This window comes from Coregonus clupeaformis, chromosome 6 (assembly GCF_020615455.1).
Source record: "Coregonus clupeaformis isolate EN_2021a chromosome 6, ASM2061545v1, whole genome shotgun sequence".
In the NCBI taxonomy this organism is placed as follows: Eukaryota; Metazoa; Chordata; class Actinopteri; order Salmoniformes; family Salmonidae; genus Coregonus; species Coregonus clupeaformis.
In genome coordinates this window covers 34,483,539-34,498,313 of record NC_059197.1, presented here as the reverse complement: position 1 = coordinate 34,498,313, position 14,775 = coordinate 34,483,539, and positions in this window count along the sequence as shown.

The window sequence follows — 14,775 nt, the reverse complement described above, 5'->3', positions numbered from 1 at the left end:
CCCGTCCATCGTACGTTTGATGTGGTGAAGTTGTCCTGTCCCCTTAGCAGAAAAACACCCCCAAAGCATAATGTTTCCACCTCCATATTTGACGGTGAGGATGGTGTTCTTGGGGTCATTGGCAGCATTCCTCCTCCTCCAAACACGGTGAGTTGAGTACATGCCAAAGAGCTCGATTTTGGTCTCATCTGACCACAACACTTTCACCTAGTTCTCCTCTGAATAATTCAGATGTTCGTTGGCAAACTTCAGACGGCCCTGTATATGTGCTTTCTTGAGCAGGGGGACCTTGCGGGCGCTGCAGGATTTCAGTCCTTCACGGCGTAGTGTGTTACCAATTGTTTTCTTGGTGACTATGGTTCCAGCTCCCTTGAGATCAGTGATAAGATCCTCCCATGTAGTTCTGGGCTGATTCCTCACCATTCTCATGATCATTGCAACTCCACAAGGTGAGATCTTGCATGGAGCCCCAGGCCGAGGGAGATTGACAGGTCTTTTGTGTTTCTTCCATTTGCGAATAATCGCACCAACTGTTGTCACCTTCTCACCAAGGTGCTTGGCGATGGTCTTGTAGCCCATTCCAGCCTTGTGTAGGTCTACAATCTTGTCCCTGACATCCTTGGAGAGCTCTTTGGTCTTGGCCATGGTGGAGAGTTTGGAATCTGATTGATTGATTGCTTTTGTGGACAGGTGTCTTTTATACAGGTAACAAGCTGAGATTAGGAGCACTCCCTTTAAGAGTGTGCTCCTAATCTCAGCCTGTTACCTGTATAAAAGACACCTGGGAGCCAGAAATCTTTCTGATTGAGAGGGGGTCAAATACTTATTTCCCTCATTAAAATGCAAATCAATTTATAAAATTTTTTACATGTGTTTTTCTGGATATTTTGGTTTTTATTCTGTCTCTCATTGTTCAAATACACCTAAATTAAAATTATAGACTGATCATTTCTTTGTCAGTGGGCAAACATACAAAATCAGCAGGGGATCAAATACTTTTTTCCCTCACTGTATATATATATATATATATATATATATATATATATATATATATATATATATATATATATATATATATATATATATATCAGTGGGGAAAATAGTATTTAGTCAGCCACCAATTGTGCAAGTTCTCCCACTTAAAAAGATGAGAGAGGCCTGTAATTTTCATCATAGGTACATGTCAACTATGACAGACAAATTGAGAAAAAAAAATCCTGAAAATCACATTGTAGGACTTTTAATGAATTTATTTGCAAATTATGGTGGAAAATAAGTATTTGGTCACCTACAAACAAGCAAGATTTCTGGCTCTCACCTACAAACAAGGGGCTCCTCTGTCCTCCACTCGTTACCTGTATTAATGGCACCTGTTTGAACTTGTTATCAGTATAAAAGACACCTGTCCACAACCTCAAACAGTCACACTCCAAACTCCACTATGGCCAAGACCAAAGAGCTGTCAAAGGACACCAGAAACAAAATTGTAGACCTGCACCAGGCTGGGAATACTGAATCTGTAATAGGTAAGCAGCTTGGTTTGAAGAAATCAACTGTGGGAGCAATTATTAGGAAATGGAAGACATACAAGACCACTGATAATCTCCCTCGATCTGGGGCTCCACGCAAGAACTCACCCCGTGGGGTCAAATGATCACAAGAACGGTGAGCAAAAATCCCAGAACCACACGGGGGGACCTAGTGAATAACCTGCTGGGAGTCTTCACAAGGTTTTCACAGACTGTTTCTGGTATTTTGGCCCATTCCTCCATGCAGATCTCCTCTAGAGCAGTGATGTTTTGGGGCTGTCGCTGGGCAACACAGACTTTCAACTCCCTCCAAAGATTTTCTATGGGGTTGAGATCTGGAGACTGGCTAGGCCACTCCAGGACCTTGAAATGCTTCTTACGAAGCCACTCCTTCGTTGCCCGGGTGGTGTGTTTGGGATCATTGTCATGCTGAAAGACCCAGCCATGTTTCATCTTCAATGCCCTTGCTGATGGAAGGAGGTTTTCACTCAAAATCTCACGATACATGGCCCCATTCATTCTTTCCTTTACACGATCAGTCGTCCTGGTCCCTTTGCAGAAAAACAGCCCCAAAGCATGTTTCCACCCCCATGCTTCACAGTAGGTATGGTGTTCTTTGGATGCAACTCAGCATTCTTTGTCCTCCAAACACGACGAGTTGAGTTTTTACCAAAAAGTTATATTTTGGTTTCATCTCAGCATATGACTTCATCCCAATCCTCTTCTGGATCATCCAAATGCACAAATGACATGTACTGGCTTAAGCAGGGGGACACGTCTGGCACTGCAGGTTTTGAGTCCCTGGTGGCGTAGTGTGTTACTGATGGTAGGCTTTGTTACTTTGGTCCCAGCTCTCTGCAGGTCATTCACTAGGTCCCCCCGTGTGGTTCTGGGATTTTTGCTCACCGTTCTTGTGATCATTTTGACCCCACGGGGTGAGTTCTTGCGTGGAGCCCCAGATCGAGGGAGATTATCAGAGGTCTTGTATGTCTTCCATTTCCTAATAATTGTTCCCACAGTTGATTTCTTCAAACCAAGCTGCTTACCTATTGCAGATTCAGTCGTCCCAGCCTGGTGCAGGTCTACAATTTTGTTTCTGGTGTCATTTGACAGCTCTTTGGTCTTGGCCATAGTGGAGTTTGGAGTGTGACTGTTTGAGGTTGTGGACAGGTGTCTTTTATACTGATAACAAGTTCAAACAGGTGCCATTAATACAGGTAACGAGTGGAGGACAGAGGAGCCTCTTAAAGAAGAAGTTACAGGTCTGTGAGAGCCAGAAATCTTGCTTGTTTGTAGGTGACCAAATACTTATTTTCCACCATCACTTGCAAATAAATTCATTAAAAATATTACAATGTGATTTTCTGGAAAAAAAATTCTCAATTTGTCTGTCATAGTTGATGTGTACCTATGATGAAAATTACAGGCCTCTCTCATCTTTTTAAGTGGGAGAACTTGAACAATTGGTGGCTGACTAAATACTTTTCCCCCCACTGTATATACATACATCCATACATACACATATCCTTTTTAAAATTATATTTCCCTTCATTAATTTCCAACCCCACCACACCTTCCTCAATTGGAGTAAACTAGTGAACAACAACGCTTAGGCCTTTACTTCCAGCCCATACATACTATATACATTTTATGGACACAGTCAAATTCTACAATAATTATATTTTGTTTGTTTTTACTCCTGAACTTCCTCCGATCATTTTCATGATATCTATCTGGTTTGCTTCTATATGCCATATTTTTCTAACTGTGCTCTTTCACAAAAGCTCTCAACCTGTAACATATATATTTATTATGGACACAGTGTGCTTTACATTAGTTATATTGTTGTTATTAGTTTTTGTTAGTTGTTATTAGTCCCATCCTTCAACTCCATTCAACACCACGCATCTATCTCTTAACACCATCCATATAGGATTTCGATTTGCCATATATTTTACAACTGTACTGTGATGTTTTACAAAAGTTCTGAACCTTTCTATTCTCATTGTTTCTACAGATTGTAAATTGAAAATAATGTTTTTTTGCTCAAAGTATTATTATATTATTGATCGATTGACTATGACTTTTCAGATCACTCAGTAGTGCTATCTGCAGAGTTAGCTCCAGGTAAATATTGCAATCCTTTAGCCATTCCTGGACACGTGTCCAAAAACAAGCTACAAATGGACAGTACCAAAACAAATAATCTAATGATTATGTCTCTTCGCAGCAAAATCTGCAGAGCTGGGAAGATTGTATCCCCCATATAAATAACATTCTATTGGTAGCAAGAATTTTATATAATAATTTATATTGAACAATTCTAAGTTTAAAATCCGGCATCGTTTTGCGTATCAATTCAAAAACACTATGCCATGGAATTGTTACGTCAAAAATCTCTTCCCAACTATTTTGCAATTTAAATGGGACGGCTGTCAATCCTCTGGTCCTTAAATTAAACTGGTATACTTTCTTATTTATCACAATTTTCTTTAACCAATTATATTCTTTAATGCAAGGCCGACAGACAAGTTCCTTACTTTTTCCCCCTTCCACTTTCCTTTTCCTTTTTTGCGGTAATGCTGCAATTATTTGGTTGTAATTTTGGGTAGAGCAGACATTTCCATATGTTTTTGTTAGCTGCATGTGCGACATAACTCCACGAGTCCTACCGATAATATCATTTACGAAGATTATAACTTTTTTTTTCTCAAAGAAAAAGGTTTATTTTATCAATTAGTATATTTGAGTTTAACCACAATATTTGTTGCATTATTTGTTCTGTCATTTCTGGAGGATTAAATTATTATTATTATTATATTATTAAATTACAACCAACTTTCTATGGCTTGTTTTAGAAATAGTGATATTTGGGAGATTATTTCCTTTTCAAATAACTGAAAGTGAGAAGTTGTAATCTGAATAAAGGGAAAAAGGCCATTCTTGAACATTGGGTGAGACAATCTTACTAATTTGCTAGAGAACCAGTTCGGATTTAAGTATAACTTTGTATGACTGAAGCTTTTAGTGATTGGTCTAATGCTTTAATATTTAATCATTTCTGTCCTCCGAATTCATTATATAAATAGGCCCGTTTAATTTTGTCTGGCTTGCCGTTCCAAATAAAATTGAATATTTTTTTCTCATATCATTTAAAAAACGGTTCGCTAGGCGTAGGCAAGACCATAAGCAAATAGGTAAACTGGGATAATACTGAAGAGTTAATCAGGGTGATTTTTCCACAAATTGAACCTTTCCATTGTAACAAGATCTTATCTATTTTTTGCAAGATCTTATCTATTAACATTTATTGGAGTGAGATCATTTATTTCATTTGGGATATGTATTCCGAGTATATCACCATCAGACCATTTAATTGGTAAACTACATGGTAATGTACATTTTTTATTGTTTATTGATCCAATGCGTAATATAGTACATTTATCATAATTTGGTTGTAATCCAGAGAGGTTAGAAAATGTATCCTCTATGAGGCTGTGGAAGAATTCAAGTTGTGGGTTTAAAAGAAAACATGAATCATCAGTGTACAATGACACCTTTGTTTTTAGAACCTGGATTTCTAATCCCTTGATTTACATTTTAGTCATTTAGCAGACGCTCTTATCCAGAGTGTCTTACAGTTAGTGAGTGCATACATTTTTTTCAAAATTTTTTTTATTTATACAGATATTATTGTTGGATCTTATTTTAATAGCTAACATCTCGATGGCTACAATAAATAGATATGCAGATAGTGGACAACCTTGTTTCACTCCTCTTGACAGTTTAAAACCTTCTGAAAAATAGCTATTATTTACTATTTTACACCTACGGTTAATATGCATGATTTTAACCCAATTTATGAGATTGTCCAAAATTGAAATGCTCCAGGCATTTATATATAAACCCCAGTCGTACTTTATCAAATGCCTTTTCGAAGTCTGCTATGAATAGTAGGCCTGGTTTCCCAGATTTTTCATAGTGTTCTATTGTTTCCAGTCCTTGACTTATATTATCTCCAATGTATCGCCCATGTAAAAAACTTGTCTGATTTGAATGAATAATGTCCGACAATACTTTAAAAAATTATATGCGCTATACATTTTGCTAGAATTTTTGCATCACAACAATGAAGTGTAAGGGGCCTCCAATTTTTTTAATGGACTGGATCTTTATATTTTCCACTTGTATCCTGTTTCAGTAATAATGAAATCAGACCTTCTTCTTGAGTGGCTGATAATCTACCATTTACATAGGAGTGGTTAAAACATGCTAATAACGGTCCTCTGAGTATATCAAAAAAGGTTTGGTATACCTCAACTGGTATGCCATCCAACCCTGGAATTTTCCCGGACTTAAAGTCGTTAATTGCATCCAGAAGTTCCTCCTCTGTAATTTCACCTTCACATGAGTCTTTCTGTATGGCTGTTAATTTTACATTATCAATAGAAAGAAATCTCTACAATTTGCTTCAGTTAGAGGAGATGGAGGAGACTGAAACGAAAACATATGCTTAAAGTACTTTATTTTTGGTAGCATTCCTATGTTGAAGATTAAAAATAAATTTGGTGCATTTTTCCCCATATTCCATCCAGTTTGCTATATTTTTTATAATATATTACACTTGATTTTCTTGAATAAGTTTCTCAATTTCTTTTTGTTTTTCCTCTAATTTATTCTGAGCCTCTATGTTACAGTTTTTATTGCTGTCTATCTGTTCTGTTAGACCTTCTATTTCTTTTGTTAGTGTGGACTCTTTTGACCTAAATTGCTTTTGTTTTCGAGATGAGTACTGAATTGCATGGCCTCTAAAGGCACATTTAAAGGTGTCCCATACAACAAGGGGATTTGTTGTACCTATGTTATGTCAGAAAAAATCTGTTATAAATTCCTCTCTCCTAGTTAAAAACAAGTTATCATCCAATAGGCTTTGATTACATTTCCAATATCCTCGCCCACGTGGAAATTCAGTAAGAGTAATGTATATGCCAATTATATGATGGTCCGACTGCATTCTGTCCCCTATCAACACTTTTAAAACTTTTGGTGCCAACCAGAATGACATAAGAAAGAAGTCAATACGACTAGCTTGATTGAGTCTCCGCCATGTATATCTCACTAGATCAGGATATTTAAGCCTCCATATATCTACTAGTTCTAATGTATCCATGACAACCACTAATTCCCCCGCTAAAGCTTCTCCCCATCCCATGTTGGGCCATCATCCCAGTGATCGGCATACCACCCCCGTCCCCCCGAATCCCTAGGGCCCCGAGAGGCCAGGACCCATCCATCGAAAACAGCACACAGTGCCACCCACAAAACAGAAGCAGGTCAACCGCCAAAAGCATTTCCAATGCTCTCACCTCATTATATATATATATAGAGCTTTTTTAAAATATATACAGTGAGGGAAAAAAGTATTTGATCCCCTGCTGATTTTGTACATTTGCCCACTGACAAAGAAATGATCAGTCTATAATTTTAATGGTAGGTTTACTTGAACAGTGAGAGACAGAATAACAACAAGAAAATCCAGAAAAACACATGTAAAAAACGTTTTAAAATTGATTTGCATTTTAATGAGGGAAATAAGTATTTGACCCCCTCTCAATCAGAAAGATTTCTGGCTCCCAGGTGTCTTTTATACAGGTAACGAGCTGAGATTAGGAGCACTCCCTTTAAGAGTGTGCTCCTAATCTCAGCTTGTTACCTGTATAAAAAACACCTGTCCACAGAAGCAATCAATCAATCAGATTCCAAACTCTCCACCATGGCCAAGACCAAAGAGCTCTCCAAGGATATCAGGGACAAGATTGTAGACCTACACAAGGCTGGAATGGGCTACAAGACCATCACAAAGCAGCTTGGTGAGAAGGTGACAACAGTTGGTGCGATTATTCGCAAATGGAAAAACACAAAAGACCTGTTAATCTCCCTTGGCCTCGGGCTCCATGCAAGATCTCACCTTGTGGAGTTGCAATGATCATTAGAACGGTGAGGAATCAGCCAGGAACTACACGGGAGGATCTTTTCAATGATCTCAAGGCAGCTGGGACCATAGTCACCAAGAAAACAATTGGTAACACACTACGCCGTGAAGGACTGAAATCCTGCAGCGCCCGCAAGGTCCCCCTGCTCAAGAAAGCACATATACAGGCCCGTCTGAAGTTTGCCAACGAACATCTGAATTATTCAGAGGAGAACTGGGTGAAATTGTTGTGGTCAGATGAGACCAAAATCGAGCTCTTTGGCATCAACTCAACTCGCCGTGTTTGGAGGAGGATGAATGCTGCCTATGACCCCAAGAACACCATCCCCACCGTCAAACATGGAGGTGGAAACATTATGCTTTGGGGGAGTTTTTCTGCTAAGGGGACAGGACAACTTCACCGCATCAAAGGGACGATGGACGGGGCCATGTACCGTCAAATCTTGGGTGAGAACCTCCTTCCCTCAGCCAGGGCATTGAAAATGGGTCGTGGATGGGTATTCCAGCATAACAATGACCCAAAACACATGGCCAAGGCAACAAAGGAGTGGCTCAAGAAGAAGCACATTAAGGTCCTGGAGTGGCCTAGCCAGTCTCCAGACCTTAATCCCATAGAAAGTCTGTGGAGGGAGCTGAAGGTTCGAGTTGCCAAACATCAGCCTCAAAACCTTAATGACTTGGAGAAGATCTGCAAAGAGGAGTGGAACAAAATCCCTCCTGAGATGTGTGCAAACCTGGTGGCCAACTACAAGAAATGTCTGACCTCTGTGATTGCCAACAAGGGTTTTTCTACCAAGTACTAAGTCATGTTTTGCAGAGGGGTCAAATACTTATTTCCCTCATTAAAATGCAAATCAATTTATAACATTTTTGACATGCGTTTTTCTGGATTTACATTACAATTATAGAGGGCACTACTTGAACAGCGCCGGAAGAAGATGGCTGCCGTTTTATGCTCCTGAGTGGCGCAGTGGTCTAAGGCACTGCATCGCAGTGCTAACTGTGCCACTAGAGATCCTGGTTCGAATCCAGGCTCTGTCGCAGCCGGCCGCGACCGGGAGACTCATGGGCGGCGCACAATTGGCCCAGCGTTGTCCAGGGTAGGGGAGGGAATGGCCGGCAGGGATGTAGCTCAGTTGATAGAGCATGGCGTTTGCAACGCCAGGGTTGTGGGTTCGATTCCCACGGGGGGCCAGTATAAAAAAATAAATAAAATAAATAAATAAAAACATGTATTCACTAACTGTAAGTCGCTCTGGATAAGAGCGTCTGCTAAATGACTAAAAATGTAAAAAAAAAATGTTTTACAGCCCTCTAACCAATTGTACTATTATGTGTGTTTTTCCGCGTTATTTGTAATTTATTTTGTACATAATGTTTCTGCCATCGTCTCTTATAACCAAAGAGAGCTTCTGGATATCAGGACAGCGATTACTCACCTCGCGTTGGACGAATACTTTTTCTTCAACGAGGCGTTCGCGAAGGATATTCTACAGACACCCAACAAGGCCCAGATCCCCGTCATTCGCGTGAGGAAGAGACGGAGATATCGTGGACGCAGATCCGGTGCCTTGTAAGGATCCGACGGCGAACGAGTAAACTGCCTCTCCCATCAATCCTATTAGCCAACGTTCAAGCTTTTGAGAATAAAATGGACGATTTAAGATTACGGTTATCCTACCAACGGGACATTAAAAACTGTAATATCTTATGTTTCACGGAGTCGTGGCTGAACGACAACAATGACAACATTCAGCTAGCAGGCTATACGCTACATCGGCAGGATAGAACGGCTGCCTCCGGTAAGACAAGGGGCGGCAGTCTGTTATATTTGTAAACAACAGCTGGTGCACAAAATCAAATACTAAGGAAGTCTCGAGGTTTTGCTCGCCTGAGGTAGAGTATCTTATGATAAGCTGTAGACCACACTATTTACCAAGAGAGTTTTCATCTATATTTTTCATAGCTGTCTATTTACCACCACAAACCAATGCTGGCATTAAGATTGCACTGAATGAGTTGTACAAGGCCATTAATCAACAGGAAAACGCTCATCCAGATGCAGCGCTCCTAGTAGCCGGGGACTTTAATGCAGGGAAACTTAAATCCGTTCTACCTCATTTCTACCAGCATGTTAAATGTGCAACCAGAGGGGAAAAACTCTAGACCACCTTTACTCCACACACAGAGACGCATACAAAGCTCTCCCTCGCCCTCCATTTGGCAAATCTGACCATAACTCTATCCTCCTGATTCCTGCTTATAAGCAAAAACTGAAGCAGGAAGCACCAGTGATTCGGCTAATAAAAAAGTGGTCAGATGACGCAGATGCTAAGCTACAGGACTGTTTTGCTAGCACAGACTGGAACATGTTCCGGGATTCTTCAGACAGCATTGAGGAGTACACCACATCAGTCACTGGCTTCATCAATAAGTGCATCGATGATGTCGTCCCCACAGTGACCGTACGTACATACCCCAACCAGAAGCCATGGATTACAGGAAACATCCGCACTGAGCTAAAGGGTAGAGCTGCCGCTTTCAAGGAACGGGACTCTAACCCGGACGCTTATAAGAAATCCCGCTATGACCTCCGACGAACCATCAAACAGGCAAAGAGTCAATACAGGTCTAAGATTGAATCATACTACACTGGCTCTGACGCTCGTCGGATGTGGCAGGGCTTGAAAACTATTACAGACTACAAAGGGAAGCACAGCCGCGAGCTGCCAAGTGACACAAGCCTACCAGACGAGCTAAACCACTTCTATGCTCGCTTCGAGGCAAGCAACACTGAAGCATGCATGAGAGCACCAGCTGTTCCGGACGACTATGTGATCACGCTCTCCGTAGCCGATGTGAGTAAGACTTTTAAGCAGGTCAACATTCACAAGGCCGCAGGGCCAGACGGATTACCAGGACGTGTACTCCGAGCATGTGCTGACCAACTGGCAAGTGTCTTCACTGACATTTTCAACATGTCCCTGACTGAGTCTGTAATACCAACATGTTTCAAGCAGACCACCATAGTCCCCGTGCCCAAGAACTCTAAGATAACCTGCCTAAATGACTACCGACCCGTAGCACTGACGTCTGTAGCCATGAAGTGCTTTGAAAGACTGGTCATGGCTCACATCAACAGCATAATCCCAGAAACCCTAGACCCACTCCAATTTGCATACCGCCCCAACAGATCCACAGATGATGCAATCTCTATCGCACTCCACACTGCCCTTTCCCACCTGGACAAGAGGAACACCTACGTGAGAATGCTATTCATTGACTACAGCTCAGCATTCAACACCATAGTGCCCTCTAAGCTCATCACTAAGCTAAGGATCCTGGGACTAAACACCTCCCTCTGCAACTGGATCCTGGACTTCCTGACGGGCCGCCCCCAGGTGGTAAGGGTAGGTAACAACACATCTGCCACACTGATCCTCAACACGGGGGCCCCTCAGGGGTGCGTGCTCAGTCCCCTCCTGTACTCTCTGTTCACCCATGACTGCATGGCCAGGCACGACTCCAACACCATCATTAAGTTTGCCGACGACACAACAGGGGTAGGCCTGATCACCGACAACGATGAGACAGCCTATAGGGAGGAGGTCAGAGATCTGGCCGTGTGGTGCCAGGACAACAACCTCTCCCTCAACGTGACCAAGACAAAGGAGATGATTGTGGACTACAGGAAAAAAAAAGAGGACTGAGCACGCCCCCATTCTCATCGACGGGGCTGTAGTGGAACAGGTTGAGAGCTTCAAGTTCCTTGGTGTCCACATCACCAACGAACTATCATGGTCCAAACACACCAAGACAGTCGTGAAGAGGGCACGACAAAGCCTATTCCCCTCAGGAGACTAAAAAGATTTGGCATGGGTCCTCAGATCCTAAAAAAATTCTACAGCTGCACCATCGAGAGCATCCTGACTGGTTGCATCACCGCCTGGTATGGCAACTGCTTGGCCTCTGACCGCAAGGCACTACAGAGGGTAGTGCGTACGGCCCAGTACATCACTGGGGCAAAGCTCCCTGCCATCCAGGACCTCTATACCAGGCGGTGTCAGAGGAAGGCCCTCAAAATTGTCAAAGACTCCAGCCACCCTAGTCATAGACTGTTCTCTCTGCTACCGCACGGCAAGCGGTACCGGAGTGCCAAGTCTAGGTCCAAAAGACTTCTCAACAGCTTCTACCCCCAAGCCATAAGACTCCTGAACAGCTAATCATGGCTACCCGGACTATTTGCACTGCCCCCCACCCCATCCTTTTTACGCTGCTGCTACTCTGTTAAGTATTTATGCATAGTCACTTTAACTCTACCCACATGTACATATTACCTCAACTACCTCAACTAGCCGGTGCCCCCCGCACATTGACTATGCAACGGTACCCCCCTGTATATATAGCCTCCCTACTGTCACTTTATTTTACTGTATATATAGCCTCCCTACTGTCACTTTATTTTACTTCTGCTCTTTTTTTCTCAACACTTTTTTGTTGATGTTTTATTCTTACTTTTTTGTTTAAAATAAATGCACTGTTGGTTAAGGGCTGTAAGTAAGCATTTCACTGTAATGTCTGCACCTGTTGTATTCGGCGCATGTGACCAATAAAATTTGATTTGATTTGATTTGATTTGATTTGATCAGATCTTTGTCAGTGGGCAAACATACAAAATCAGCAGGGGATCAAATTCTTTTTTCCCTCACTGTATCCATTCAAATATCTTGCATATCTTATTTTCCATCATTATCGATTAATATCCGTAAAAGGTCTCAGGTGTGAATGGGGAGCAGGTGTGTTAAATTTGGTGTCATCGCTCTCACACTCCCTCATACTGGTCACTGGAAGTTCAACATGGCACCTCATGGCAAAGAACTCTCTGAGGACCTGAAAAAAAGAATTTTTGCTCTACATAAAGATGGCCAGGGCTATAAGAAGATTGCCAAGACCCTGAAACTGAGCTGCAGCATGGTGGCCAAGACCATACAGCAGTTTAACAGGACAGGTTCCACTCAGAACAGGCCTCGCCATGGTCGACCAAAGAAGTTGAGTGCACGTGCTCAGCGTCATATCCAGAGGTTGTCTTTGGGAAATAGATGTATGAGTGCTGCCAGCGTTGCTGCAGAGGTTGAAGGGGTGGGGTTCAGCCTGTCAGTGCTCAGACCATACGCCGCACACTGCATCAAATTGGTCTGCATGGCTGTCGTCCCAGAAGGAAGCCTCTTCTAAAGATGATTTACAAGAAAGCCCGCAAACAGTTTGCTGAAGACAAGCAGACTAAGGACATGGATTACTGGAACCATGTCCTGTGGTCTGATGAGACCAAGATCAACTTATTTGGTTTAGATGGTGTCAATCGTGTGTGGCGGCAACCAGGTGAGGAGTACAAAGACAAGTGTGTCTTGCCTACAGTCAAGCATGGTGGTGGGAGTGTCATGGTCTGGGGCTGCATGAGTGCTGCCGGCACTGGGGAGCTACAGTTCATTGAGGGAACCATGAATGCCAACATGTACTGTGACATACTGAAGCAGAGCATGATCCCCCCCCTTCTGAGACTGGGCCGCAGGGCAGTATTCCAACATGATAACGACCCCAAACACACCTCCAAGACGACCACTGCCTTGCTAAAGGTCCTCTGTAGCTCAGCTGATAGAGCACGGCGCTTGTAACACCAAGGTAGTGGGTTTGATCTCCGGGACCACCCATACACAAAAATGTATGCACGCATGACTGTAAGTCGCTTTGGATAAAAGCGTCTGCTAAACGGCATATGTTTATTATTATTATTATTATAAAGAAGCTGAGGGTAAAGGTGATGGACTGGCCAAGCATGTCTCCAGACCTAAACCCTATTGAGCATCTGTGGGGCATCCTCAAACGGAAGGTAGAGGAGTGCAAGGTCTCTAACATCCACCAGCTCCGTGATGTCGTCATGGAGGAGTGGAAGAGGACTCCAGTGGCAACCTGTGAAGCTCTGGTGAACTCCATGCCCAAGAGGATTAAGGCTGTGCTGGAAAATGATAGTGGCCACGCAAAATATTGACACTTTGGGCCCAATTTGGAAACTTAGGGGTGTACTCACTTTTGTTGCCAGCGGTTTAGACATTAATGGCTGTGTGTTGTGTTATTTTGAGGGGACAGCAAATGTACACTGTTATACAAGCTGTACACTCACTACTTTACATTGTAGCAAAGGGTCATTTCTTCAGTGTTGTCACATGAAAAGATATACTCAAATATTTACAAAAATGTGAGGGGTGTACTCACTTTTGTGAGATACTGTATATATATATATATATATATATATATATATATATATATATATATATATATATAACTGCTCAAAAAAATTAAGGGAACACTTAAACAACACAATGTAACTCCAAGTCAATCACACTTCTGTGAAATCAAACTGTCCACTTAGGAAGCAACACTGATTGACAATACATTTCACATGCTGTTGTGCAAATGGAATAGACAACAGGTGGAAATTATAGGCAATTAGCAAGACACCCACAATAAAGAAGTGGTTCTGCAGGTGGTGACCACAGACCACTTCTCAGTTCCTATGCTTCCTGGCTTTCTTTCTCTAGTGGTAGCATGAGACGGAGTCTACAACCCACACAAGTGGCTCAGGTAGTGCAGCTCATCCAGGATGGCACATCAATGCGAGCTGTGGCAAGAAGGTTTGCTGTGTCTGTCAGCGTAGTGTCCAGAGCATGGAGGCGCTACCAGGAGACAGGCCAGTACATCAGGAGAAGTGGAGGAGGCCGTAGGAGGGCAACAACCCAGCAGCAGGACCGCTACCTCCGCCTTTGTGCAAGGAGGATCAGGAGGAGCACTGCCAGAGCCCTGCAAAATGACCTCCAGCAGGCCACAAATGTGCATGTGTCTGCTCAAACGGTCAGAAACAGACTCCATGAGGGTGGTATGAGGGCCCGACGTCCACAGGTGGGGGTTGTGCTTACAGCCCAACACCGTGCAGGACGTTTGGCATTTGCCAGAGAACACCAAGATTGGCAAATTCGCCACTGGCGCCCTGTGCTCTTCACAGATGAAAGCAGGTTCACACTGAGCACATGTGACAGACGTGACAGAGTCTGGAGACGCCGTGGAGAACGTTCTGCTGCCTGCAACATCCTCCAGCATGACCGGTTTGGCGGTGGGTCAGTCATGGTGTGGGGTGGCATTTCTTTGGGGGGCCGCACAGCCCTCCATGTGCTCGCCAGAGGTAGCCTGACTGCCATTAGG